The sequence below is a fragment of the Gadus macrocephalus genome, chromosome 3 (assembly GCF_031168955.1).
Source record: "Gadus macrocephalus chromosome 3, ASM3116895v1".
NCBI lineage: Eukaryota > Metazoa > Chordata > Actinopteri > Gadiformes > Gadidae > Gadus > Gadus macrocephalus.
The window spans coordinates 22,168,813-22,194,676 of NC_082384.1; the positions used below are offsets into that span (position 1 = coordinate 22,168,813).

Sequence of the window (25,864 nt, forward strand, 5' to 3'; positions counted from 1 at the left end):
TCATTTGTGTGAGTCAAAGCATGCAAACATGGAATTCCCCCCTCAAAGTCTTCACAAGAGATAATAATCTTGCGTTCACACGCAGTTGCCTCAGTTGCACACAGAGACATACATACACACACACAAGCAAAACATCAACAAGTTCAACCCAATTGATAACACTTCCATTAAACACACGTCCATAAGGAACACAGTGGAACCACCCAATCAGCCGAGCCAACAACCCAAAAGGAAAAATACGTAAACATCTCTTCAAAACGAGATTAAAAAGCAGGCGAGCGCCTCAACCCACCTGGGACTTCCTCCTGGGTCAGTGGACGAGACCGAACGCAAAGTGGTAGTCGCCCTCAACTGAGTCAAAACACATGTCTCCCTGTCTCTCTCTCCTTCCTCCCTACTGCCGTCTCTCTCTCTCTCTCTCTCTCTCTCTCTCTCTCTCTCTCTCTCTCTCTCTCTCTCTCTCTCTCTCTCTCTCTCTCTCTCTCTCTCTCTCTCTCTCTCTCTCTCTCTCTCTCTCTCTCTCTCTCTCTCTCTCTCTCTCTCTCTCTCTCTCTCTCTCTCCTTCTGACGCTCCGCACGCACAAATCCTTGGACAGCCTTCCCCGCGTGGAGCCGGCGACGGAGAGGTGGGGCGGACGAATCAAACGTAGAGCTGCGCCGAGAGGATGATCCAGGCAGCCCACGGCAGAACAGGTTAGTCCGCTTGTGTCCTCTCCCTCCCTCTCCCTCTCACTCTCACTCTCACTCTCTTCCTCTATCTATCTCCCTCCCTCTCTCTCTCTCTCTCTCTCCCCCCGAGAAATCTCAACAGCTGTGAGTGTGCGTGAGTGTGCGTGCGTGCGTGCGTTTGTGTGGTGGTGCGTTCATGCGTCTTCGCATGTATGTGCGCGAGTGCGCTCTCAGGCGAATGTGAGCTGTGTGCGGTTGTGTGGAAAAGAGGCTAAAGGGATCACGTGACGGTGGTTTAATCCCCCCGCCCACTGGCAAACGTGTACATACACAAACACACACACACACACACTAAAGCAGACCAATCAGGGCACAGCAGCTGCCCCTCCTCCTCCTCCCTCTTACGCACTGTGTTCTCCCTCCGTCGCTCTCCCATTCTCTCTCTCTCTCCCCCTCCCTCCCTCTCTCTCTTTATGTGTGTGTGTGTGTGTGTGTGTGAGTTGCTTCTCTCCTATGTCATTTGGATTTTCTTTTCCCCATAACAACTCTTCAGGCCAGCCTCCACACACACACATGCATACATCCACACATGTTTCCACTACGTTGTGGGGTTTCCAGCGGACACAAACATCACACGGCCCGTGCCAACAGGTGAATCAACCTTTGGATGATGACGGTATGATTAGGCTTGTTCCGCGAAGCACTGCCCCCCCATGAATCCCGAGAAAAACATGTTGTTTAATGACGGTGTAATGTGGAGAGACACACACACACACACACACACACACACACACACACACACACACACACACACACACACACACACACACACACACACACACACACACACACACACACACACACACACACACACACACACACACACACACACAGAGAGAGACACGGAGAGAGACAAGTAGAGAATAAGAGGAAAGGGAAGCGCAGTATTATAGTTGCAATAGTCGTAGCAACAACAGAAGAACTTCAATCTGTTGAAGGACAGAACCAAAGAACAGTTCATTGTTCTGCTCATGTTCTCTTAGGGTTAAGTGCAGAGCTCCTGGGAATATGAAGAGCAATAGATCATATTTCATAGCCAGGGCCTAATAGCCTAGAGGATCAGGAAGTGATCCAGTAAAACTCAACTGAAATTGCAATTCAAATGAAAGAGTCCGATTTCCCATCTTACACAATGCAGGGAAATAAGAGAGTGTGTTTGTGCATGTGCGTGCTTGTTGCCGAGCTTCACTGAGTTCTCAGTCCCAGTGATTATATCTGCAGCTTGTCTACCCAAACTCAAAGAACAAGGCTATGGTCTACCGAAGCACATTTGACAAATCAATATTTGTCAGGAAGACGTTTTAAGATCTGAAGTCTCCCCTCCTATGACAACGCTACCTCTACGTTGTGGCAATAGGTGAGCGAGCAACAAACAAGCATTCATCTTTGCATCCACTTCAATCGGTTCATTAAGTTCAAAAGGGGTTACGGTCAACGATTAGTTTAGCATTCCCGCAGGGCCTAATTATCGCAGAGCAGCAAAACACACACAAGTATAAACCAGCACGAGAGCAGACGAATGCACATCTCAGACGGAGCCAATGCCGCTGAACTTCTAAGGAGGGCCGCCTGCAGAAAGCAGCCGTCCTCCAAAACGAATCACAAAAGGCTTGCATTGTCCTGGGGGAACTCCTTAATCGGCATGGCTCCTTCACACAGATCAGCATTATCAACGTACCCATCGTCTTTCAGAAGGCCCGCGGAGAACCCGGGTCTGAAGCATTTGCTCCGGCGACACACTGCTCTCTCTCTCTCTCTCTCTCTCTCCGTCTGCAGTGCTTCTCCGCAGTGAAGAGAATAAATCCTGAGCTTAGAGTAAACTAGCGGTGCAGTCTAGGCGGCTGCTGAGTCACTCAGCAGCTTGGCTCAGCTCATCGCCTCGCCTAGCTCGGCTGGCAGTGTGAGCCCTGACTCATGGTGCACATTGACAGGCGTCGACGTGGCCCGCTCCCCAACTGAGGGGCAACGAGCAGCGGCAGATATATAAAGGTGTTGTTCTGTCTGGGTTCTGTTGGGCAACAGGATAGCTTGTTCATTAGACGTTAGGGGACAGGAGCGGCTTGTGGTTGACGATGGGGGTCATTGGATTGAACTAGACATATGACGCGAGGCATGATGTCTTGTAAGATGAACCCCGATGATCGTCTGTTTACAGACGTTTGGCCTCAAAGAAGCGTCCGCAAGGGCCCCGTCATCCCAGCTGGTCCAAGCAGCCTACTGAACTCCATACGTTGGAACTATTCCAGAGTCTGGAAGAAAAGGGCTCGCTAATGACGAACGCCTCGGTTGATACCGAGGAGAAACAGGGTTGTGAGCGGCTGCGAGGAGGACACGGCGGTGGGGGGACACGGACCACCGCCTCAACCTCCTCACGGCCATCGACCGGCGCACCGGGGGTACTCCTCCCACCTCTGGGGAACCCTGTCCCCGTCAGCAGGGACCCGGAGCGAGGCACAGAGTACCGGCCGGGCACTGCCGACGCCCGCACCGCAGCGCGAGATCAGCCCTCTGGAGTCTGGCCCGCCCGCAGTGACCCACTGACCGGCCCGGCTGAGCTCCTGGCCTCGGCCTGCCCCCCCCCCCCACGGGGTGCTCTCTGAGCCGGGGCCTTCCCAGAACACCGCTCAGAGGACTCAGAGCTGCTGCCTGCAGGGACCCGTCTGCCTGCAGGGACCGTTGAAAGGACTTGAGTGTGTGTGAATTAAACGTAGAAGGCTGCTCCGCGGGGTTTTCCAAACGGCCGAAAACATGAGGCGCTTGAAAATATATGCAGATGTAATTATTATACATTATGTAAGATGTATTGCATTATGTATGAATTTTTTGCCTTGATTTGGAGTATTGAAATATGTTATAATATGTTTGTCTCTCTGGAGTCATTTAAAGCATGTGGTGAATAGTCATTTCAATGTTTTGCATGTAGTCATTTGTATAAATATGAACTAAATGAATGGACATCTTGAATGAAGGCAGGTATGGATGTTTAAATATGAGGCGAACTATTCTTGGTGCAGTGCCACCATGGTGCAACCATCAGAGCACTGCAGCAGAGAGAGGTCCCAAGATGCACTCAGACATTTTAGGATTTTACTAATGTTACCGTTCTTCTTCACTCACTCTTTCTTAGAACACGATGTGCCAAAGAACGTAGACTCCGCGGCAGCAGTACTGCGTGGTTCAGGACTTGAAGGTTTAGCTTTGTACTACTTGGGTTTGTTTATTTCAACGTTTATGTACTTGGAAAGGAAAACTGTTCAATGTCATCATTTCCCTTTGAAGACTGTAAATTACAAGTTGCCCTAGAGCTCGACAAGATTAACACTGAGAAGAACACCATCAGCATTAGCAACAATCCCCGCCCTATCCTACCCGGTTTCCCCGGAAAGCCTTACCTTAAGAAATGTCAAAAGGTGGGAGTGCCTTGACTCACACCCTTAAGGAATGCCACAAAGCCCTTGACCTCTCTATTAGGACCCTCCATCATCTCACACCTAGAATAACAACATGGCCGCCGGCAACGCATCTTAGAGGGATGGGGGTGGCTGGAGTGGGAAGAGAGAGAGAGATCCCGGTGGTGCTTCTTAAGAAAACAAAACACGCTCCGTGTTAACGGCTGTGAGGCCACCCCGATGGCGTGGGTTTTTTTCTTTCGTTTTTTTTTTGCATAAAACATATTTAGACTTCAACCACTTCAAACAGCCGCTACACCGCAAGGCAACAGAGGTCCTGTCCGTCCCTGGGGAGCCGTCCTGAGCAATCCCGGTGGCGCCTAAATCAGCCTTGGGTCTCAGTTTCCTGATGTACCGCGGTGTGGGAATCGGCACAGGATTTAACTATGTGACCTTCGGGAGAAGGATTTAGGACGGACCGGCCCAGGAGCCCTGCTGATTGGACGGGAGGATTTATTGGAAGTTCAGTCGGGAACACAGCTCCGTGCAACAAGTGCTACAGTGGAAGATACAGCAGCTGCTATCGGAGCCGTATTAAAAAGATAACACTGGGAAGACGAAATGAATGGAAAAAAACAGACAAAGCTGTGTTAATTTGCCTTAAAAACGGGAGAGGGGTAATAAAGAGTAATAATCTCATAGAAATGTGCTGGATTAACCAAAATGTCAAGAGCAAAATACTGCAACATATTTGCCTGCCTTATCACAGCTCACAAGGCAATAAACGTAGACATGTCTCAGTTCCTCTGCCAAGATAATGCTTTTTATTCTGCTTGTCTGCAAGCACCATATTGTGTATACAAAGTTCACTCACACTCACACACACACACACACACACACACACACACTCACCTAACCCTGTATAAGCTGTCACTCCGCTGTCTCGGCGGCTCTCAGCGGCCTGTGGTTCTATGTTTGAAGGAGAGCGCTCCTCAGTGGTGGCTAATCCCTGTTTGAAGGGCAGAAGGCATTCAGAGAACAGCTAATGTTTAACACACTGGGACGCGTTGAGGTTCACTTCACGGAGACATGTGAACAATGTTGTCACTGTCTCCTGGCTGAGCGCGCTGTTACCCAACTCAGAAAACACGCAAGAATTCAAAACACACACACACACATTTTATGTGTCTTGCACATGGACTGCAAATACGTTTACGACCGCGGTTTGAGATACGTTTGAATTTTGAAATGTCGGAATGACTCAACAGAACACACAATATAAACACTGGGATCAGGGTGCACGTCACACACACACACACACACACACACACACACACACACACACACACACACACACACACACACACACACACACACACACACACACACACACACACACACACACAATGGAAGAACCCCTTTATACTTCTAAAAATGAGGATAAAGCCATGCGGATAAATAAAGGAGAGGAAATATTTTTGCAAACTCCACCCAACGTCCTGAGGCCCTTAAAATGAGTTCAACATGGTGCTTGGACCAGCTGGGATGACGGGGCCCTTGCGGACGCTTCTTTGAGGCCAAACGTCTGTAAACAAACGATCATCGGGGGGCGTTTTACAAGGCTTGCGTCATATCGTATATTCCACGTCTCAGCAGCCAGGGTAGATGCCTGCCTGGCCTCTGTATCTGCCTTTTTTTACAAGACTTAAGAGGCAAAGCTTGTGAGGGAGTATGCATAAATCCCAGAGCAAGTGGTTCGAACGAGTCAGGAAGCCTGTGAGGCCTCATAGTCTTAATGTACCTGTAGTTAAACCGAACTCTGTATAACGTCCTGGCTTAGGCTGACCTACCCTAAGGATCTGGGTTCTTTATCTTGGGATTCCTCATGTGCACCAGGGCAAAGCTGTCCCCCCCCCCCCCCCCCCCAGAGCAAAGAGATGATGGGGTCAGCGTATCTTTAGTACAGATACTTATCAGAGAATTCCACACGCGTATCGGATCAACGCACACACTCACGAAGACAAACGGATAGACACACACATGAAAATGGATACACATGTCGAAAGGTGTTTCCACTCTACACAAAAGCCCTTCCATTCCTTTAAAAAGGGCTCATTCCAGGAATCAAGATCAGGGGAAGCCATATAGAACCTACCAAAGTATCCCTTGGGGTACAGTGTTTCCCCCAGCACTGTATGGTTAGGGCGGCCACCTTAACAACAGTATTTGACTCCTTTTTTTATCAATATTTTTTTATTATTAATATGCAATAACAGAGTACAAAACTCTCGTAGGGAAAGAAAACATACTTCCATCAAGTACAAAAAATAAAGATAAATAATGCATCCGTAATACTGTTCAAAACAATAGTCGTGCCACAAAGCTTTTTGAATGGAATTGAAACGGTGGCATCAGGTGGTTGTATATATTATTGCGAACTGAAACCCTCACCGAAGACCTTCCCTTCAACCTCGAAGGGAAGTGAACGGGAAGCACCAGATTGAAAATAATTGATTCTAATTTGAACAAGAGTTCAAAGTTTATCCATAAGCCGACCTCTCATTTTCAAGTCTAGATTCTCAGCACAGATTGCCGTTGTTTCTTCCACATTAAAGCTTCATTTCACTGCTAAAACCCTGAACAACAACTGTGTGTGTGTGTGTTTGTGTGTGTCTGTGTCTGTGTGTGTGTGTGAATATGGTCGCGAGCACCACAGGACAAATAAGGGCACCTAAACGGCGTGATTAATCAAGGAACGTAACACAGGTCAGCGACCGTGAACGCACCATACTCAGGTTCATGTGAGCGCCGCCGTCACATTTCCTTTTTGAATGAATTGTTTTTTTTGTATGAATTGAGTTTCTCAATAAAACGACTGTGATTGTCGTATCAATCAGGAGCATTTAGCATAATTATATACCCTCTACGAAACCTCACACAAATAAGCAGAACAGCAGCGTGTGGGCACATAAAACCCACTCCTACATTCACAGAAACACATACACAGACCCACTGCAGGTCAGTAACGACAGTAATTATGGTTAATGACAGAGCCTGCGACTCAGTGTTTAACAAGTCCCTCTTGCCTCCCCCCCAAGTAAACATAAATAATCTCTTGCTCATGGGCCCACTGTCACTAACTGCTACCGCATGGGCTCAACCCAACACACACTGTTTCAGCAGTGCACGGAAGCCAGGCTAACTGACCAGTATGGATATAATCAAATCATTGAAATGACACGGATTCAGAAGAACAGGAAGTTGCAAGCTATCCCAAAGCCTTTATTGGAGAGACAAAGACGTCACAGAACTTGATAGCCATGTGGCTACAGACCTTAGGTCTTGAGTGATGGTCAGAAAATGAGAAAAAATCCAGTAGCAATAACTTTAGGGTTGCAAATCCTTCCTGAGAATTGTGTGCTTTGGTTGTTGAACTGTGACACACTGGGAGGCGCACTGGGATTCGGTGCCCTGGTTCAGAGCAGGATTTACAAGGCAAATACTCTCGGCGCCAATCTGTATTCGTGATGTTGGATGGTTTGCATGTTGGTGTATACAAACAAATGTAAAAAAAATCTTTGGTATGGTTATAAAGGATATTGCAAATTGATCAAGTTATCATAGTTATTTTTAGTAAAGAGTGAGGACTTAACGAGGATAATGTAGGTGTGCATTTTAATGGAGCATAGTATCACTGGATTGATTCATTGTATCACTTTACCCTCAACTTGGACAAATAGATTTACAGTGGTTGAATTTCAGTGGTCCGATAATCTGTTTAGGGACACAATCTCCCATCAATCAACCGAGCTACACTAACTCAATTAAAGCGCCCATTGACCAACATCCACCACATGCCTTGAGTTTGGTCTCCTCCGAGTTAAATTACTTTAAAAACAGCAAGACTTATTTCATGCAAAACCTAGAACCACATGGGACCTTCAGAAGGTCTTTATTAAGACACATTGACGTCCCCGTAAAACAAAGCATTATTTAGGCCCGTAGCCTCCGAGAGCGAGTGGCTCAACTCAAACCACGGGCTTTACGAAACGTGGTGACGTATCTTAGTCTTGAAAAGGCCCGTCAGCAACAGTTTTAAGATGCGTGTCATGAACTCTGTGCTGTCATCCTCCATTATCTCATGCTTAAAACCCCGGCGCCAGGGGAAGGAGAGTGGGAGTTCACTTAGGGGAGTATATTTTGTAGGGATATGTGGAAATACGCACAGCTTGAGAAAACACAGAGACCCAGGAGCATCACGAAGCGCTCCACGCCAAACAAGCTCTTTTTCATGCCGATACAGAATTTGAAATGAGATTATCACACTCCCTTCATTGAAGAAGATGGGCCAATGTTGTCTTGAGGGGAGGGGGCTAAACCAGACTCAATGATGTCCACTGTGTGACTCGGTCACATGCAGCTGCACATGCACGTGTCTTCTGCCACATACACATGCGCACACACACACACACACGCACAAACACACACAAATCTGAGTTATCACCTCATGAAGGTATCCATGGTAACTCAAACCAACAAATCCAAACAGACCAGGCTCAGTGTGACCCCCACCCCAGGGCGAGAGAGACACGAGAGACAAAGGGAGATAAACAGAGAGACAGCAAACAAGTGAGAGATACAGAGAGAGATACAGAGAGAGAGATACAGAGAGACAGAGACAGAGACAGAGACAGAGAGAGAGAGAGAGAGAGAGAGAGAGAAGATCGGAAAATCCCAATGGATTCCACAGCAGCATATGGTTCCCTTTAAACACTCCGAGGACCCCATTCATGGCGAATCCTTTAGAAGGATAAAAAAGAGAGACAGAGAGAGCAAAGGAGATAACAAGTGTTGGAGTACCACATGCAAACATTTACCAGCGCCCATACCCCATCTGATTAGGCCCCGAGCTGAACCGTGTAGCGTGGTTGTGCCATGCGTTCACATTACTCAATTCATTGGAAAATTTGTCGAAGGTAAGCATAAGCCCCCCCCCCCCCCCCCCCCCAAGACATTCTCATCCTTTTGAAGAACCCAGCCTAAAAGAGCCCACCGGGCCCAATATGGTGAACCTGACCCCGTCACAACTGGGGGGCCCCACTTGTAGAAGTCAAACTTCTGAAGGAATTTCTTTCTTTCCTAAGGAAGCGAGGAAATGTGTGAAAGGACCCAGCTTGAACTTCTACAGGAGGGGCCTCCCAGGGTGTCTTTTTGTCAGAGACTCCGACATGGGCGACCACACACACACAACCATGGCCAAAGGGGCCCATCTATTCTGCTCAGTTCGGCCCCGGTGCCGACAAAAACAGAGCCAAGGAGGCAGGTTGCTTTTTGAGAGCGAGGAACTTTGAAGTTAAATCAAGGTTGAAGAACATCAGAAGGAAGACCACTTTAGTACTTCGTTCACTTGTCTTCTGTAAAAGAATGCAACTAGCCGTTACAGTACAAAGACTGTGCTGCCTACACAGACTCCTACGATGTGATTTAGGGATTTTTTTTTACATTAAAAGAGCAAACTGTGTGGCAACAGTCTTTGACTAACAATCACTTCAACAGTGCTGATGGCACCACATTCTAACCATTTTTACTATTGCAACAATGTCATTGAGCTGCGGGGGTCTCTTTCTGGTGTTAGAAACCCTGAGAGGGGACGACTGGACCAGGACAGGAAACACACAGCTATCAATGAAGGACCGTTCTGTGACCCCCTGTCCCAAACACATCCCACACTGCTCACTTACTGGCTGTCCCAACGCGGGGGAAACGGGGGGCCCTGTGTGTGTGTGTGTGTGTGTGTGTGTGTGTGTGTGTGTGTGTGTGTGTGTGTGTGTGTGTGTGTGTGTGTGTGTGTGTGTGTGTGTGCACGCTTGTGTGTGGGCAAGCATATCCGGCTGTATCCATGCATGCCGGGGACACGCATCGTTACAGAGCATCCATCAGGAGAACGAGAGCAGCGGAAACAGGCGTTGGTTTGATTGGCGAGGTCACACGGCAACTCGCTGCGACGTTCCTCGGGGTCCGTCCGGCTTCGTCCCTCCCCTCTCCCCCACCGTCAACCAATCACGTGCCGACGTGCTGGTGCTGTTCTGGAAGCTGACGCACGTCAGGGGGAAAGTACGCAGGAAGAGACCCAGAGAGTCAGCTGTGTGAGAGCGACTGATAGGGCCGAGGCATTGGCTTTGGTGGGCCTCTCCCTCCGTGAGCCTCCCTCGTTGGGGCCACATGTGTGGAGACGAGGACCAGCCACGCGACGTCTGCAACACCATGACTGCGGTGAAATATATTTCACTAAAGGGTCCTTCCAATAAAAAACGATCATCTATTTATGTTTCCCATTTGGGACCACCAGGATCTTAGGATAAACAAGACTGGGGGATAATGTTGTCTTAGGAAGAGCCTTGGTGGAACATCGCTCTGACCACCAGTAATGCCACATTGTGTGCGCGTGTGTGTGAAAGCATGAGGACAAGCTTCCTGTCAGGATGTGGGGTCCTACGGGGGGACAGAGGCACACAGCCAGATGTCAAGATTTCTGCTGAGGATGGTGTGAGTGAGTGAGTGAGTGAAAGAGAGAGAGAGAGCGCGTGTGTGTGCAAAGTGCATATGCGTGTGTGTGCAGCTTGCATGTGTTTATTTGCACTTTAGTAATCTTCAAAAACTTCTATTTGCATGCAGGTTGGTAACTTTGATCTCTAGTAACCAAGTGAACATTGTCCAATGATTTAAAGTTATGGACAACAGGATCAGAAACATACAATAACCATAACATATCAGAGGGATGAATCGACTTCCCATCCCACCTACCGAACCTCTTGTCGGGAAAAGGTCAAAAAGTGTATTCATATTAAGCTCAATCTTTGGGAGACTCATAGGGGCGTGATCCGATGTCGTTTGCGCTCCCTAAAAGCCAGAGCCACCGGAGCTTCGTTCAGCTGCGAAAGCGCTGTAATTTGATAGAGCGATAATTGGTCAGTGCCTCGGCCACGTGAGTGGACAGTAATGGGCCCCTCGCCTGGCAAAGCAAGGCTGGACCTCATAGGAACTGACAGAAGGGACAACCTGGAATGACTGACAAAGTCTGACATGTGCCAGGAGGGGAGAAAGACTCCATCCATTAAGTCCGCCTGAAGTCGAAGAAGGAAATCAATAGACTGGAATAACATGAGATTTAATAAGATGAGATAAAAGAAGAAGGCACTTTAGCTAACCCACAGCGGGGGAATGTGCAATGTTACAAAAGCAAAACAGGAGAGCCGGAAAAACACAATTTCCTGATGCACGAGTTGAAAACCTCTTATCTTGGCAAGACAAGAGAAGACATTTGTTACAATACTGACCCCTTCCTGATGAGGGTCAAGCTCCACTTTCATGGCCGCAGTATTAGATATTGGCAGAACCACACATAAAACCCGACTATTTGCTTCCTCCTTACCCTTCCTGTTCCTAATATCTCATCTGAGGGAGTTAGGAATGAAATGTCATTCATAAGGGGTGCGTGTGTGTGTGTGTGTGTGTGTGTGTGTGCGTGCGTGCGTGCATGCGTGCGTAATAATAGGTACCACACACACCATCCATTCCGATCAGGAAGAGCTTAGGAGGATGTCCAAAGGGCAGGAGAGAATCGCCGTGGCAACTCATTGTTCCTGAAGACCAATGCGTCATGTGACTCATTGAGTCACTTAGGGCATGACTGAGCACTTTAGTAAACAAACCCATGGCTGTGGTGACCCTACTCTGGGAAGAGACTTCTAGGTTTTTGGGCAAATCATGTAGCACTGAAGACTTATAGAGCATTTTCTCGTGTGTTTAAACTTCAACATGTTGCTCTATTCTGCAGCTGAATAATAATGTCCTGCATGATTTGCCATTATTTGCTTGGATAGCCTCCAGCAGATGATTGCCAATGGGAAGAAGACAAAGAAGTACTTGTAGAACATAATACGTGAATAATAAACACAAAAAACGAATGATGTTCCAATACCCCTATAGACCCCTACTTGGGCTTACGTCCAGGATAAATGTGTAGGATAAGCCCGTATCTGGTTTCGGCCATTATCTGTCCCAAAATAGCTACAGCCCTCTTTCATCTGTCGGCGGCCTTGTCAAGAAGCTACTCTGATGTTGCATACTTGACTCACAGCATACCTTGTGTCACAGTCACACGTGCATTTGTCACCTCAAGGGTCATGGGAGGCACATAACCCAGGCCTTAAGGCCATGCATATCGTAGAACCAGGTTTAGCCAGGTTGAACCAGAGAGGACAGAACTGACAGGGTTGGATCCCAAAGCACAAAAGGATTATCTTTTTACATGAAAGATTATACGTCTGATCTTTTGGTGAAATGTAGCTGCCATAAGGCGCTCCAGGATATGGATATGAGAAACTGAGTGTGTCTCTTTGCAATGGTGTTAAAATCCAGTTTGGTGTATTCTGACCTATATCTGGCATAAGAAATTGATAATATATATATAGTCATTAGAAAAAAAGAATGAGGGTATAACAATTTGCTCAAATGTTTGTGGTTATCGTAAGTATTTCATGTGATTGAAGTATTTAATGTCATAAAACTTGATCTAAATGATTGGGGAAAAAAATCCAATTTAAAAAGGATTCCAACTGTTAATCCAGTCCCTCCATGACCGAGTATAATTCATCCTTTGATGTAAACAGTCGGCTCTAAGAAGTGGGCAAACCAGACGAAAGCTACAGTCACCCGTGGGTTTCCAAGCGTTGAGGTTGCGGGAGTCAATTCACTTCCAAGCAAATCTCCCACTAATGTATCCACCACATTGGTGCAAATCCAAAACCAGAGTTACTAATATCGCAACGCTTTTTGCAGACATTAAGCAAAATGGCTGGAATTGGCTGCAGAATGGCTTCATCCAATCCTTGGATCTAGGTCAACATCGGCAGGAAAATCATGATTTGAATGAAGAGGAAATCGAAATCCTCGGGTTACATCTCAGCTCACTATGTGGGTTGGGGAGAAACAGGTGGACAGCTTTTCAGCAATAACTGTTCAAAATAATCAATCAAACATAAAGAAATGCAGACATAAAAGTGAAGACAAATATAAGAATGGTTGACCCCAATAAAGAGGATAATGGACAAAAATCTTTGTCACTTGTATGTCGGTAGTGTCGAGAGCCTGAAATAACTCCTTAATTGATTTTTCAGCTGTGCAAGTTGATACCTTAACTATGTGGCAAGCAAATCAAAGACTCTTCTGCATTGTTCCTCTGTGAATCTTTCCATACGTTCAGGAAGAGAAGAGAGAGGGAATATGAGGACTGGGCAGAGAGCTAAAGGTTCAAAGGTCAGCGTATCCCAGAAAACAAGCATGACAACCTCTGACGGTTTTAGCATTTTGGTGGCGACTGCCTGTGCGTCAAGCTACAATAGACAGGCACTAGGCAATGCCAAGACAAACACAGCGACACACACTATCACACACTCACACACACGTGTGCGCTCAACTTCTGACTTTTTCAAGTCCATTTCTGTTTAACTAATCAACCATAAACGCCCACTATCACGGCATGGATGTCTGGGAACCGGTGTCGTCGAGAGGAGAATGAGGAGATATTTCCACATTTAACTGATTATGAGGACATTGTTTAAGCATTCAGTGGGCGATATAAAGTACAGCCTTGAACCGAGGTGCTCAATCCATCAGAGAAAGTGAGACTCTGTGAGAGAGGATTTCAATAAAAATCCCTCAACCCCTGTATGGCTTTAACAGATGATACAGGTGCTGAGTGATCAATCCAGGAGCAAGATTGCGACATGGACAAGATCACATCTGCAGAAGCACCTCCTTCTTCAGGGAATCATGCATCAAAAATGCAGGCCATGTTCTGATTTGCACAAAAGCCTGACGAATTTAGATCCCTCATGACCCAATCAAGGTCACTGTGAACCCAGTCTCGCACCATTTTATCTTCCTGCTTTCCTCTGTCATTTTTTCCCTGACACTCTCATCCTTCTCCCCCTTTGCTCCCCTTCAATGCGTTCCTCTGTTCATCGCCCTGCCCCTCCGGCTGGCCCTGGGCATGTGGGTGTGAATCCAGGCGTCCCTAATCCCAGTCCTGCACGCCTGGCTGCAACCCCAACGCTCATTTGTCCGCCCTCTCGGTGACTCTCGCTGCATCTCGGAGGGTGGGCTGGGGTTACCGGCTGGTTTGTGTTGAGAGGTTCATCTCTCCATGCACGTTTTTCTCTTCCAGGTTAATGGCCTCTTTACCCTTTCCTCTTTATCCACATTCTCTCTAGTTGTTGTTTAATTTACTCCAAACTTTCCATCACTCCTTATCCATTCCTTCCCCATCCTATCTCAATCTGTCTCTCTCTCTTTATTTGATCCTCTCTCCGTCGGCCCAACGTGGACTCTTCTTTTGCTATTTACTCTGTTTATGTATTCAAAACTTGCTTGACAATCCTTTTCTCTACAATGATGGGTGAACAGCATCATTTCTGGGGCGGTGTCCTTTCCTGTCAAATGTTAGTTCTGTTGGTTCTGCTGTCTTGCATTTAGAAATCCCCAGATGTTTGTTGTCTGGCAACTCTCTAACGCCTGGTATCGCCTGAGTAGTCAGGGTATGGCTTTCACTGTGGAGCAGCGCACCTCTCAAAAGCGGAAGTAGACATGTGCAGTGTTTCTCGGAAAGAGGTGAAAACCTCAACGCCCACAGAAATCTGGTCGGTGTGAGGTTCATCAGATAAAGCAAGCAAAGTGTTTAACCACAGTGGCAGTCTTTCACTGAAAAAAATGTTGTGTGCCAAATAAAAGGTCATTAGATAGACATGCTGTTCAGTAGAGGTAGTATTTCACAAACACCTCAGTTTCAGCATGATCATGCGGGGATAGAGACTCATCATTGTGAGCGCTAGGTTTCTGATGATCCGGCTCCTGATGTACTCGTAGCCTTGTGGTCATGTTGTACAAATAGGGAAGCCCTAACAAAGTTGACGAGAGAGCCTTTTCATGCCCTCACCACCACAGGTTCTGCCCATGTGTCCTTCTTGAGGGGATCCATAGCGTTGAGGGGATCCATAGCGTTGAGGGAGGTAATGATTGAATGGAGATATTTTGCAGCTTGCTGGCTCCACCCCCAAGCCTTATATGGACTTCCTCCTTAAACGGGGTAAGCCTCAGGCTCGTTAAGCAGGCAGGGCTTGGGGTTAAAAGGGAGAGCAGGCTGCTCCATGGGGAGCTAGCAACTACAGACAGCATCTGGGTGATCTTCTTGGAGTACTGTACCGCGGGCTAGAGAGAGACCGAATAGCATTGATTACCCGTTGTGCCCTGGACCATCTGATAACCCCCACCGTGTACCGACCCGCTTTGGATGAGAACTCTTCCTGCAACGACCCCCGGATACTGGACTGACGGACTGATTAAGGCTTATGCTTTGGATGAGGTAGTTGGACCCCCCCCCCTGCCTGGATGTACACACCCCTAATAAATTACTGTTGACTTTGAACAGAACTCTGTGTATATGTGTATGGTGGTTATTATTCAACCTTTTGGCATGGTTACTCCACACCCACGAGCTGGCTACAGTACATCTGCATTTTATATCAAACTGGACAAAGTAGGAAAAAAAGACCCACAAAAAGTGAAGAGAAAAGTTTCGGAAGAAAATAAAAGACACGAACATCTGCTGCCCTAGCCTGGCCTTTTTGTTTGACTGTCATGCGCCGGGACAGTGTAACAATGAGACACTGCGGTGGTATGTGCTGCATTATACAGATGTTCTCAATGGTGGGGAACACCCAGGCCTCTGGCACAAACGCTGCATAGGTTTCCAAACTCCTTGAACTATACGGTTCATTCCTCAACCAGCTGCGGAGGAAATTATAAAATACAACAGAAATGAACAACTTTCTCCACGGCATGCCTGCTTCCTCCCCTTGATCCATCTCAAACTGGGCGTTTGTCGTATACCCTCCTGGTCTCTTATATATATGTCTTTCCGGTGCTCAATGTCATTTCCTGGCTTAATTTCCAATTTGACTTGTCCCCGTTTTGTTGACAGGGTCACGACCCTTGACCCTTGATATATCAATAGGCAGCTAACGTGTCACACACAAACGACACAGTTCAACTTTTTCCTCCCTATTTTCCGATAAAGAGCCCCTTATCTCATGCTGATGGAATCCAGTGTTTTCAGAGTCCAAAATGAGATGCAGACATTGGGGTGTGGGGTTTGTGGAAGTCCCCCAAAACCCCTTCTACACGATGCTTTGATGCTAACGCAGAGAAGGCTCCACCCCATCAAGTGGCCCCAAAGCATGAGCACAGCCTGGCTCCGGTCCCGGTCCTTGTCTTGGTCCATTTCTTTCTGTTTGTCTTGGTAAAACGTTCCCAAATAATAAGAATAATCTGGCAACACTTTGTCCTTATCCATGGTTTTAATTGTCATAATAGTCTGACCAAAGTTGAACTGATTTGTTTCATGATGACTACCTCATCGTCATCTCTCTCTGAACCCGACATGATCCAATAGAAAATACTAGAAAATATTACAAGCCATCAGCTGGTCCATAAAGTGTTGTCATGTATGTATTTTCAATCCCTGCAACTACAGGTTCTGACAGTAGGGCCCACACTGTTAAGAAACAATACATATTGTTCTGGATAATATTTTTTATATCAATAGAAACACCTGGTCTCATATGACATGGTTTAGATTAATTGCTTGGATAGAGTATCACGGCCGCGCCTCCTTTTCGCTGAATACCATGAAAAGCGAATAACTTCTTACCCATAACCAACCCACCCACCAAATTATCAGGTGGGCAGGTTGAGTTCAACTTTTGGAGATTATAGACCAATGTCACACCCACTGCCAAGCCCACTTTTGGCAGATTCACATGAAAGGTTAATTACCACCTCCTTTGCCAATCACCAAGCTACACAACAAATGTGCTGCAAATCCACGATCAACCTTTAAATATATCAGGTCAGACGGACAGATAGACAGACACGTGTTGAGAACATAACCCTCCTGGGCAGTTGTAACAAAAAGCAAAGAAATAAAAGGCATTTCTGCTTCCAAGACATAGGGAATTCGGTCATAAAAGAAAACATTTTAGGTTTCCATGGGTGGCATATGGTCTCAATGTTAGTGTCATGTACACATACAAGTTCAAGGATGAGAGACTGAATTTATTTTTGTTCTCCCACTCGTAATACCTTCACTTGCCAACATTTTCCGGGAAAACAAGAATCTGTTCCGCTCAATTTATTCAGGTGTTGGCATATGTGCCGGTTTGGTAAGTCCTTTAACAGTGCAACTCCATTATTGTGAAATGTCTTGATCAAAAAGCAAAATGGATCACAACAGACTGGCTGGTTAGGCAAGAGACAAAACCTGTGTTCTATAATGACCACAATATAACAGCATGCGCATAAATAGCTACTGTTCACATTTCATCCTTATGTGGATGAAATGTGTAAGCTTACTAGTTAATCAACTTTTGCGAACGTCAAAGAGTCACTTTTCTGTAGACTGTTACAAACAAGTAAAACCAACTCCAGTCCAGTCTAATCTCATGCTTCACATTCTACCCGTGAAACCAAACAATCTTACGGAAACAAGCTATAACCATCAACAAGGCAATAAACAAGGAGCTTAATAAAACGAGATCGGTCAACCTTCATTAATTGCCCAAAGTTATCCTTCAAAAACTTCCATAATCTCCATTTGTGCTGTGCCAGTTATGGCGTCATGCAACCAAAGTAACCTTCATTTCCAGTGCTGAGAGATTTCGTTCCACTTGATCTACATCCTCCTTCCCCAGAGAGCCACTGTTAACACCCACACTCGGAGCAAATGAACATGAACGAACCAATTACAACCAGCTCTTAGCAAGGCAGGAAGGAATAAAGAGAGTATAGAGGATAGTTAACCTAATCAACCCGACAACTTAACATTCATCCTCCATCTACCTTCCTGTACATTTAGTATGATATTAAATACGCTGGTGTTATATACGCTACTACAGAAAGACAGCTGAGCATGAAAGCATGTAAACTGATATAGCTACTCGGAGCAGACCACTTCATTAAATATTTTCCCATGAACTTTGACCAGGCCCGGAGGATCTATAAAAAGGGTTGAGGCAGGTGTAAACCTGTGTTCCGTTCACAGCACAACAAATCTTGTCGCTGCAGTACGGTGAGCTTCTGGTGTCACAACTAAGAGTCAAAGGCCAGGAGGAAGTCGACAGCCTGGGTCGGACTACAACCTGGGCAACCCAGCAACCGACATCTCTGTGCCGAAATGATACACTCTGGTCCCCAGGGGGTGGCAACAACCTGGCATGTTTGAGCAAATACTGAAACCGCATTGGTTATTCCACTGCACCAAGAGCTGACTAACATCATCTCACTCAAGAGCATGTTCCTCTTCTGCTCCCAACGACGAAGGTTCAGGAGTTCCAAGTCTCACGGCACCACAACCTGTTAGGGCAAGACTACCGTCTCCGCCCGGCCACGTCAACGCGGTACTAGATTTCAATCCAAGGCACAAGGAAATTGAGGACTAGTGCCTGTAGCCACTCCGTGGGAATAGCAAACTTTAGAGCGATTCAGCGTTAACCGAAAAGGAAGGAAAAAGCCAACACTGTGTACGGTAGGAGAGGTGTTCGACACGTCCGGTGGGTGAGGTGATGAAGAGGCATGTCCTCATTTCACTTTCCGAGCACTGCGATGCTGTTCTCCCCCAGATTAAGTGTCAGGTATCCGGCCTGGCTGCTAATCCAGCCCAGCACCTGCACTACAGCTGCGCGGGGTTCAGGGCCATTGTCCTAGCTCACTCGTAAACCTCTTGTTTGGACCCCAGCCCGAATGCATTCAAGACAGCTTAACGTGGAGTGCCCTATTATATTAGAGAGGACAAAGCATGCAAATCTCGGGTTTACCTGAGATTGGCAGAATTCAGGAGTTTTTTTTATTTTATTTAGGATTGCTTCCTCCTTGAGCGTTTTTTTATAAGTCCAAAGATTTCCCTGAAATGTCTTCATTTCATTATGAACAACACGCATAGAGCACCATGTTTAGGGCTCACTTTCTGGGGAGGACTTAATGAAGTGCAGCTGTACAGACAGCTGGAAACCACAGTATATGACATAATCACAAGCAGACTAGCCAAACCAATCAACACACACACACACACACACTCACCAACAATCCTATTACGTAAGCCCTTGATTTACGCCACAAGCCAGCATAACAGAGTAACACCCCTTCTCTTGGACGGTAAGCCATCACCTTTTCCCTTCCCAAGCTTTCAAAACCATCACAGAGACGCACAGCCCGGTCTCTTGTGGGGTTACTGGCTAAATGAAAAGCAGAAGGCCTGGGACATGGCGGGGAACCATTGGGTCATCGGTGTTGAGGAGCGGTTCAGCAGGATCCGGATCCAGCCTTTTGTTTCACCAAGCAGTCTTAAAGAACCCTGCTTTTGGCGGAATGTTATTCAGCCCGGTGCCTTAGAGGGACGATATTGTACACGCATTCCAAGAAGTCTTTTCTGATTTGCCACAAAAGACATTTGACCAACAGGTGACCCACGAGAGCAGACCAGCAATGTAATTCAACTGGACACAATGGGTGTCTCCAATACCAGGAGAGGAAATCTTGTCTGGTAAACCCGGCAATCATCTAGACTTAAGAATCAACGTCTCTGTTAAAGCGCCTTCCTCAAGCTTTGACAGCAACTAGGGATGGGGAACTTAGGAACATCAGATATTGCCAGTGAAAGTTTGTCTTTGGTCAATACCGGCCAGGGTAGAAATGGCTGATAACAACCCTGCCACACACACACCGACCTGGCCTTCGTCTGTACTCATAGTTACAGCAAATCTTATAGCATTTGTTTACACATTGACATCTAAATCCAATTAACAATTATTATAAGGAGTAGACTATTGTTCACATTATGTTAAGTCTATTAGGTTGAATTGTGCGAGTTTAAAACTGTCAGGCAGTGTCTGGATACGTGGGGATTTAAAAGGATTTTAAATTCCTTTTGGAATATCACCACCGACACCCTGGAATCACCACAGAACTCTTTGGCCCCTGAAACACCCTTCCTCTCCCCTGTGTAATCCAATCAACTTCCCATTTCAGCATCAGCTTCTGGGGCAACATGCTGCGTCACAAACCAAGTCAACCACTTGTGATTGGTTTAAGGGCTTCTATTGGTTTTTGGTCTCCCCATGTGTTCAATCCTAATCAGCATCAATTCGATTTTGCAGTGTTTATAACATTTTCTTGAAAAACTGTGGGGGAACCCAACGGCCCCGTCATGAGAAAGTCCTCAAGCGCTAACTGATAAGCAGCTGACCAACCGCAGTGGGGGGGGGGGGGAACTAAAGAGCCAACAAACTCCAAAAAAAAGAAAAAGACAAGATGGCACCAGCCCAACCGCAAAGTTCCCCATCATCGGTCAGCGATCCAGCCATGAATGAACGCCATTCAAAGTCCAAAAAAACAACACCCAGAAATAGAAACTCACGTCGCTCTAACCAACAGACTCGACCAAAACAGACTGAAACATCGCTCGGGCGACGGTGAGGAAACGGACACCCTTGAAACGGAGTCCGATCCACTTTACAGTACATCTCCTCCACCAACTCGACCCCCCAGGGAGGGCACAAAGAGTAGGAACAGAGCAACAGGAAATAAAGGAGCCTTTGGAACGGGTTCTTGGAGGGACTTTTCAGGGGAACAGTGTATTATATGAAACGCATGTGAAGGGTAGAACGCAGGGGGAACTGGCTGCAACCAATTTGGGCCCCCCCTAAATGCAAAAAATGAGGACAACTCAAGAGGACGTCCCATTGCCCCCCCCCCCCCCCCCCCCCCCCATCACTAGCAGGCTGACACATGAGAAGGCGGCACCTCTGTTAAGCACACACCACAGAGCCACCACAGAGCCATCGCAGACCCATTCACCGCTCCAAGCCCCATTCTTTACCCTTTAAAGAAGAGCCCCCCCCCACTGCGAAAAGCAGGGAAAGAACAGGGTGACGGGGGGGTGGAGGGGGAGAGGGGGAGAGGGGGAGAGGGGGAGAGGGTGGCGATGTCATTTCACATAGCATGCAGCAAGACCCGCAGAACTCGCCAGAAAAGCTCCTAAACTAAAACACAATGACCTTCCGACAATAGAGACACAGAGAGCGTGTGTTCAGAACGGGCGAGAAGATATCCAAATGCACATTGCGCTTTGATTCCGGCAACCGAACGCCGGAATCAAACACAGTGATGGGGATCAACACAGTGAATGGGGATAACACAATTATCCCCATTCACAGCGCAGCCAGCGTAGTCAGTTTGAGTCCGTCTCAAACCCACGATATGCGCACACACTTGCACAGCTGAGCACACACACACACACACACTCTGTTGCAACAATCGACTGCCAGCATGCAGCCGCACAACTAACCTGAGCAGGGTCTGAAGAAGGCGTGCGAAATCCGCCGTAGTCTCCCACACACTGCACACACCACCACAGATTCACCTTCGCCAGAGATTCCACAGGCTCTCTCTCTCTCTCTAGTTCCCTTTCAGCTCGCTCGCTCCCTCTCTCAACACGCCTCTCCCATTGTGGTGAAGCACAGTGCAGTGTGAAGCCGTGCAGGAGGTGGCCCTCCCTCCCTCCCTCCCTCCCCCTCTCTCTCTCTCTCTCTCTCTCCCTCCCCTTCCACCGCCCCTTCCCCTCCAGTGAGTTCCAGGCTCCTCCTCTCTGCCTCCTCCTATCTTAACAGCTCCCTCTGCACGACCAGCCACCCCGCTCAGAAACCAGAGGCGGCCTCTGCTTCAGACGGACCCAAGCCCTCCACCTATCTGCAGCGGAGGCTGCCGGGAAGGGACGCCGTGCCACAGAGGGGGGTTGGAATACTTAACGTGAGGAGAGAGGGAGAGGTGTCATGATGAGTGTTTCTGTGTGTGTGTGAGTATCCAGTGGTAGACTAATCAGTGACCCCCCCCCCCCCAAACACTCTCTCACCAACACACACCCACGCATGTCTTTGTGAATATTAGTCTGAGTGCATCATACTTTCCCATCAACCAGCTTTTAAAGATAGGAGTGGAAAATGTGAGATAAACTTTTCTCTCTCAACTTGTTGTTCAGACTCTCGTCTCTTTACTATGTTAACTTGCATCGTTCACTGACTCCACCTCCCCGGTTGTCGTCTAAGACCAATATGGGCTTGGCCCCTCGATCTATAGCGTTATTAACCCGTTCAAACAATGGGGGTCGCCACAGAGGGCAAAAAGGCCACAGCTGCTTTGCAGCGGGGTCGGACAATCAAGGCAAGGGGCCAAACCCTGCCCCTCTCTTCCCCGTTCCCCCCTCCCCCCCTCCCCACCCCACAACACAACATACCAGCCCAATGCCCAGCAGCATCTCCAAACTCACCCTGAAGAGAAGTCTCCCTCTGGTAGCACCTGACACAACAGGGATTTGACAAAATTTAGGATTGCGCTGAACATCTGGACAACACAAAAACTAGGAAAAAAAAAATCAACAATGATTAAAAATTCATAAATTTCCTTAATCAAATGGCACTGCATCTTAGAAACGGGCTGACTTGAATCCGATTGTGGAGGTTGAGAGTCTGTTGGGGTTTGGAGTGCATGGCTGAGGACGATATGGTCGCTAAGGGTGTTTCAGTGTGGTCACATGGTTGTGGTTAGGTCAATTTGTTGTTACAGAGAGGCCAGTGAAATGACTAAATGAGCATGTGGATGTGCCGTTCACTTAAGTCACACTGGGCGACAGGTAATGCAATCTCATCTGTGAAAGCGACTCTTTCAATGATGTTCCATCTTTCTACACTTTCAACCCACATCCTCCCTATTGTACGGGTTGGGTGAAGTCTCTGCAGCTGAACGAGGCGCTGGCTTGAGACGTTGTTTGAAATGCTTTATCGTTTGAAGTCTGCTTCACTCAAGTGATCTTCTGAGGCTATGCATTAAAGATGTAGAATAGATGATTCATTCAATCATTTAAAATAAAGTGATAATGGTTCTGCCTAAAGGGAAATGACGAGTATTCCAATGCTTCTATATGTTTAACAATTCATAACTCCTTGAAACCACTCAAGCATAAACAAGCATCAAAACAGTTCCAGCCTGTAGTTCAAGGTCTTCCCCATCGTGGACGTCTGTATCGAGGGTGAGAGCTCGGCTTTGGCATGGCACGGAAGGAAGGCAGACGATGATTACAGGAAGCAGAAATAAATGCGTCTTCTGCAAGCGTCCAACATCAACCGTTTGCTGGGGGAAGGCAGTCGGACCAGGGTCTCTCAGAGAAACGGGCCTTGGGCGAATCAGAATCAATTATTCAGGATATGTACTTAAAGCGCCGCAGAATGCCTCAGGTCTGGCCCGCTGCTGGGCCGAAACGGCAGGGATTCCCTGCGAGCTGTGGCTTTTCAGGCAGCGTCTGGAAGGAGAGGCTTGATCCCTCTTCAAGGCTGACGCAGACCTGCTCTCCTACACCACCGTAAACTATTTACCGGAGGTGTCCTCAAGCTGACCCGGAGTTACAGTCCCCTCTCCGTCTGACGGCGAATAAGGGGGAGGCAGAGGGAGAGGTATGTAGAGGTATGTAGAGGTAGAGAGGCAGAGGTAGAGAGACAGTGAGTGAGCGAAAGACAGAGAGAGCTAGAAAGGGAGAATTTGAGAGGTAGAGAGACAGAGCAAGAGAGAGAGAGGAGGCAGAGTTAGAGAGACAGAGTGTAAGAGAGACAGAGTGTGAGAGAGACAAAGAGAGAGAGAGCTAGAGAGGGAGAGTGTGAGAGGTAGAGAGACGGAGTGAGAGAGAAGAGAGAGAGAGGTAGAGAGCGAGAGCGAGAAAGAGAGAGAGGTAGAGAGACCGAGTGAGTAATACAAAGAGAGGCAGAGACAGAGAGGGACAGAGATCATGTGCCGCATCACTAAATAATCGCTTTGCATGTTCACTAAACCCTTTTAGATTCCATTGGTGATACCTCTTTGATTTGCCTTCTCCCTCATACAAAGGACCCACTTCAAATCTGAACACACGGCGTCTTTTCACCACAAACCCCGTCTTCCAGGAATCAGGGTAGCTAGAGTAACCCATTTCCTCTGACAAATTGACGTTGATGTATGTGGCTGACCAATGCAGACTGCTGAAGTGGAACCCAACGCCATACCCTCCCTGCACCTCTCACACGCTCACCGAGGCTGGGTTCCCACATACTGGGCCCCCAGAATAAACCTCTGCTGAGGCTATGTGTCCCTCCACTGCGAGATCAGGGCCTGTGGGGGCCCCAGTTAACATTAGCGCATATTTGTGGAGATGCTCCAGGCTCCTGGCATTCTCGCCCAGCTTAAAAACAGACGCACATGTAGAGAAGTATTTATGAGGGGCCTTTCTACCCAGGGCAGCGCAGCGTGCCTCAGAGCAGAGAGAGGAAAGGAATAGAGGTTTTCTTGTGTGTCTGTGTAGCTCCCACCAAGTTAACAAGCGACTAATTCTATTTGGTAATAATAGTTTGGTTTAAACAAAGCAGTAATAATCCCACATCTGCATGTGGTGCTGTAAATGCCCACTGTCTGCATGCTTATAAAATGCTTCAGTCGCACAGGTTCAACAATTATTATCCTTTCTATCCTTATAAAGATGTCTCATCAAGCTGTTGTAGCTTTATAGACACAATTTGTTGCTGCTGAACTGCGTATTTGGCTGAGACACTTATGGTCTGTTCACCAATGACTTAGCCTCTCATTTTTCATTCAGTCAATAACATTTGTGACCACGCAGGAAAACCAATACTTCAGCCCTTGAGGCTGCCACATAAATATTATGAATCTCTCAAATGTAGCACAGGTTTGAATGTGGTTGTATGTTTGTGTGCATGTTTTATGACATGTGCAATGCTTTAAGCCTGAAAGAGGCATGTGATCGTTTAGAGAACTGTGAATGATGCAAAAACCTTGCTTAGCCCGTCTCCTAACCAAGCCGTATGGAACATTGGGGTTTCTCTGAGCAATCACTTTCACTAAACCAAAGCAAAGGAAGTTATTGTTACTCCACTCATCTTTTAGCATTGGGAAGAGAGGTGGCACAAATGTTCACCGGGAAGAGGCTCTTCTGCAAGTCACACCTTAAACTGCTGCATACTCTGTTTGGAGCATTATGCAGTTTGAGTGTTAATGAAGTTTTAGGTTCCTAACTGTCTATCTTTGATGAAGAAATGCCTTCAAAACATGGTTGGTGCACCCTCTCATTGCTAGCCCTACCCAGAACCCCCATCACTGGATCGCTATGCAGAGATGTTCCACAGGTCGTGATCAATTTTTAGCTCCGTACATTGCAGTGAATCAGGACCCATACCGAGATACCGCACTCAGCAAACAAGCAGAACCTACTTATTTGCTGACGAAGACTCAAGTTCCCTGAGGAGCCCTTTCAAGAAGTGTTAGTTTTCACCTGCAGTGGCTTGCACAATCCTGCTGGCCATCATCCAGCGTTGGAAATATGGGTGTGGAGTAGCCTCTCTGTGTTTCTTTTTGTGTGTCTCTGTGTTAGTATGCACCATAGAGTGCCGATACGTCAAAGGATATAAATAATGCACAATGTGTGAGTGCCAGCCCCACTGGAGAGAGAGAAAAGTTGAAGTGTCAGAGTGAGTAATGACATTGGGAGCAGCTGGTCCAAACGCATCACTAACGGACATTCTACCTGAGCAGGCCACGTC

At 47.2% G+C, this 25,864-nt stretch overlaps 1 protein-coding gene across 8 annotated transcripts in view; it reads right to left on the minus strand.

Moving 5' to 3' along the window:
• Positions 1–25,864, minus strand: part of LOC132453551 (gamma-adducin-like) — an 87,487-nt gene that overhangs the window by 39,864 nt on the left and 21,759 nt on the right. Inside the window, exon 1 of one of the 8 annotated variants that reach the window (XM_060046482.1) lies at positions 21,577–21,781. The exons of 2 other annotated variants lie outside the window; for them this stretch is intronic. The gene's annotated coding sequence lies outside the window, so the exon portion shown is untranslated. Of the gene's footprint in view, positions 1–292; positions 779–3,082; positions 3,231–21,576; positions 21,782–25,864 lie in introns of those variants that run through there. 5 more of the 8 variants (XM_060046486.1, XM_060046484.1, XM_060046488.1 and 2 more) reach the window with 5 other exon arrangements.